Consider the following 5104-nt stretch of genomic DNA (forward strand, 5'->3'; position numbering starts at 1 on the left):
TACTACAATAGCCATGGATATCAGCTGTCATTGTTATGGAAAAGAGGCCAAGCAGAGATGTTGCAAATTCAGAACACTGTTTTTTCAATTGGGAAGAAAACACAGCACCGTATCTGCTAATTAATCCAAGATAGACCTATAACCACTAATTAGTTGATTTTAACTGCTGAATGTGTCATTAGGTTTCAACGATACATTATTAAATCTTCAACTTACTGTTAGCAGTTACCGTAACATGGTTTTAAGTTTAGTATTTGTAGCCTATATTTCTTACAGAAATGCTTTCTTAGGTGTTTGTGTACACTGGCTTGTACCTTTGACTTTATTCGTGGATATTTTCTAACACAGTTGTTCATCCTTTGTACTGATGATTCATAAGCCTTTTAAGTCAATCCAAGGTTTGGAAGGGCTCCAGTTGTCAGTCGCCCACCATTGTCTATGCAAAAAATGAACAGGACTTTCATTTCTGGAACACTGGGTACCTGAAATAAGCCCTCCCGCTTTGACAGTCTACAAGGCCGGCCAATAAAATTCAGTTTTTCATTGTGGGGCCCAAACATGTTTTGCCTTTAGCCTGCTATACTTGACAATGGTGTCATTCTACACAGATTCCTCTGCACATCAACAAGTGTGTTAGGGATGGACACACTGAAAATAGTTCACACAGATCCATGAAAAATTGTTAATCACTTAAAACTTCTTGCTCCACTGATGATTCCATCAGGACTGTCCATTCCTGTCAATCTCTCCATCCCAAACAAGTAACTGAGGTAACAGCAGTGTGCATCATTTTTTCTACATAAGGCTGGCCAAAATGTCACCTGGAACTCCTCGTTTTAAAATATAATACAGGCATATGTGTGGCTGTGATGAGCAACATGATGTGATTGTTTGAGAGTTTCAAACTAGAGTTTTAAAATAATTTACTTCAAAGACAACAATACCCTGTCTTAACAGCAAGTGAGCATCTGACAATCACACTTGCATCATGTTACATCAGCAGTCTTCCCACATTGAATCCAATAAATATAGAACTTAAGTCAGGTAAACAAACTACTTACCTATCAGCTGTGCACTCAGAGACTCAACCATTGAAAAATATGTACTATTACTCACTTTTTTTTATCATTCATATTCACAACACTTCAATCACGGGTATAGATATAATTGTTGTAGCTACCACACTATACTACCATTTTGCTTTGCAAAACAAGCTCATTAGTAAGCTGAGCATCCTTAACAGCAAAGTTTACCAGGAAATTTCAGCTCCCTGGCAATCTCTTTCCAGATGCTAACTTATTTAGGATTTTGTACTGACGTATATAATAATAGCAATAGTATACAACCTAGGTATCATATACAACTCCTTATTTCAACCTCGTGAATCAGCCCTTTCTTGTCAATTGCGGCACTTCCAATGCAAATGACAGGAATAAAGAAGAAACGGGACATCCAACAAAAGTTCACCTTACAACACCGTCCACCATCACACTGCATCACACTTAATTTTTCAGGGCCTGTTTGGACTCCAATAGTAAAGAGATCCATGAGAGTTTCTTCCAGCGTCCGCTGGCGAAGCTGGCCACTTGACCCTCTCAGTTTTTTGGGGGGCATTTTATGACGATATTGAATTGATGTAGCTTCGTTGCTGTAGTTTCGGATCACCTCCGTAGAGATCCCTCTGCTCTCTGATCCCGGCTACTCCACTTCATGTTTTGATCTACCGTCTTTTGAACTACAACTACGAATCCTAGCAGCCCCAAAATTACACACAGAGAGTGTGAGAGCGCCCCTTGTGCCAGCTGCCGAAAACACACTTTGACGTGTATATATACATCAATGGCATTCAAGCATTGGCTTTTGAACGACATATGTATTTGTCAATGGCACTCAGTGAGTTAAGACAGATGGCCTTTCAAAAAGACTGTCCCACAGATATTTCATCCCTTCAATTTCTAACACATTAACATGAACTGTCCTGCCTGAGCAAAGGCTTTTGTCACTTTACTCTGCTTCTGATATATCATCATGACAAACATGGAAGCGATTCTCCAAATTTCTCCGTAACTGTCCACCCTAGTTACTTATGAATATATGTGGGACAAAAATTATGATGATGATGATGATGGGTACTGGACCTCAACACCGCTGAGTATAGACTGAAAATCTTGAAAGAGAGACTAAATAAGTAAGACATATATAAAGAGAAGTAACCAACATAAAGTTTTCACAGGAATCTATCCATCCTACTTGCTACAGTTTACCTGTTCTCTAGCCTATCCATGATGCTGAAAAATGACGCACCAAAAAACAAACAAACCCCAAAACACCACCAACAACAACAACAGCAACACACACACACACACACACACACACACACACACACACGCACACATTGAAAGGCATACTCATATGCTGCAGTGCCATGTACACAGCTCTGCTCTACTGGCAATAGGAAATCAGTCTATAGCCTTTTTTTCAGCAGGTTTTAGCTGGGTTTAAAAAACCTGCATGCACGCACTAATTTTTTGGGGAAAAAGGGATATAAATAATATCTTACATGTTGTCTCTTCTTTTTTTTTTGCAAGTCTACCTCCTTATACATTATAATGGGCCTTTCAGAGGATTGATGGAAGAGTTTGATTGGTGTTCTTATCAACAGCCTTAGTGTCCTGTGTACCTGTGTATGTTAGGTTATGTGCTCTGTTAGTATTATGGCTTTAGATTTGCCATTGAGCCCAAAGGAGTAGCTTAATAAAACATAATTGAAAATTTACAAAATAAAGTCATTGGTGTGTTACACTATAGTATGCATTTTGGTGGTAGAGAGGTGCTCTCTAGAGTAATTTTAAAGTCTGTAAAGTTGGAGGCACCACTATCTGAAGAAAATATTAATGAGACCCAAAAAACTCAGTAAACATGTTCATTATATTTTTATTCCAATTCTATCAAACTCATCAAATAAAAACACCTTGTACAGTTTTGTTTCTTTAGTTAGTTTTATATCTATAGCTTTCAGTTGAATACTGCAAGGCTGTGAAAGACATGTTTTCAACAAAGCGTCAATTTTATACAATATGCTAATAACACTAAACTATAATTATTGATCAAAGCAACATGAAAAGCCTGATTATTGGGATAAACAACACCCAAAGGGCCCTGGGACAAATAATATGACAATATTTGTACCAAGGATATTGCATTTGCTATTTGGACAATGGATTTGAGAAATTTGTTATCTTCTCAAGTGATTTTCATTTTTACAAAATTATTTAAGTTATAAGGAAGCAGATATTTGCAATATATTTTAATTCTCTTCTTTTGTTTCTTCTTTTTTTCTATAAGTTTATGACATGGACCTGACCATGTTGCTGTGTATGTAGGCTAGTATGTGTTAATAAAAAAAAAAAGGGCTCTGACCTTGTTTTACATTGTTTCATATGATTTCCCAAAGAAAATCAATGACATAAGAGAGGTAGAAAAACTATACAGTGTCATGATTGATTTGTGTTTTGATATTATATAAATGATTTGCTTCCCTCTCCAGCCCCGAAGGTATCATAATGAATCATATGATTTATTTGCAGCATTGTACAAAAGAGATGTGCCTTCAGTGCATTTTAACACTATCATATTGTGAATTACCTTCTGATTTCGATCATTACAACTTAGTCCAGAAATCAAAGATCATAAAAGATTTGTAAATTAGAGGTAAAAAAAGAATCTAGTGCGACTGTAGTCTGCTTTCCCCAAGCCTGGAACACAGTGTGAAGTATTTTGGTAAATGGTAAATGGACGATACTTGTATAGTGCTTTTCTAGTCTTATTGACCACTCCAAGCGCTTTAACACTACATGTCACATTCACCCATTCACACACTGGTGGCCGAGGCTACCGTACAAGGTGCCACCTGCAGCTCAGTAATCATTCACACACACTCACACTCCGAAGACGCGGCATCGGGAGCAATTTGGGGTTCAGTATCTTGCCCAAGGATACTTCGACATGTTGCCCGGAGGAGCTGGGGATCCAACCGCTGACCTTCTGATTAGAGGACAACCCGTGCTACCTCTGAGCCACAAGTTTACATGCATATTCTTTTTCTTTTTTGAATATAATTTATGGTTTAGGCACATGTTTAAGCAATTTTTTTTAAATCATCATCCATTAATCCTATGATTTGAGACCCTGTCTTGCATAAAAAATTCAGTTTCATTTGAAATTCAGCCATTTCCGTGAACCACGTCAATAAAGTCCAACCTGTGTTTCATTTACCATATACTAAATAAGTAAAGCATTTTCCCAATAGAAAACAAGGTCATTTATAATAGAAACTGCTGAAATCAATACTGAAATGGTTTTCATTTAGGATTTGGACGCTATTATTAAAGACAATGTAGTGCAGTGGCCTGGCACTTAAAAAGAGCAAATTCTAGATTTTTGAAAGCCTAATAAATAACTGGTTTTAGTTATTAATAGAACTCTTAGTCCTAAAAAGAACCTTAAAGTACCCTTCAAATCAAAAAAGTGTTCTTCAGAAGTGAATGGTTCTGGGCAGAACCTTAGCCCTTCAGGTCGAACCTTTTTAGACCTTTATTTCTAAGAGTGAACAATTTGAAGATAAACAAAGCTTTAATAACTTCTTAATCTTAAATAACTGTGAAAAATATTGAGAATTAATGATAAACGTGATTTGCAATGTATGCAGTAAATGTAGGTGCCAAATCTCTATTCACTGTAGAGAATAACATTTCTTTGTACAATTAGCGCTTGAAATCATGACATCACTTGCAAATGATAAGGCAGTATAGAGAATGTTTACCACACCTTGGAGTTTATTTTTATCTCTTTACTTAAGATTTCAATTAACTTATTTTTTTTATTAAAAACAAACAAAAGAACCAAACACTGACAATGAGGAAGATTTTGGCTAAAGTGAATAAATATAAAACAAAATTTAGATAATCCTCTGTAAACTAAGAACAAATGGGGTTTCGATTGAAATCAGACACTGTTATTGAGCTTGTCAGTAATTGGAAGTAAAATTCACTCAATTTTGTTAATTTTGTTAATGATTTTTTTGTCAGCCATGAACTTGAGGTAG

Source organism: Plectropomus leopardus, chromosome 3 (assembly GCF_026936395.1).
Source record: "Plectropomus leopardus strain MGB_pleo_1.0 chromosome 3, ASM2693639v1, whole genome shotgun sequence".
Lineage (NCBI taxonomy): Eukaryota > Metazoa > Chordata > Actinopteri > Perciformes > Serranidae > Plectropomus > Plectropomus leopardus.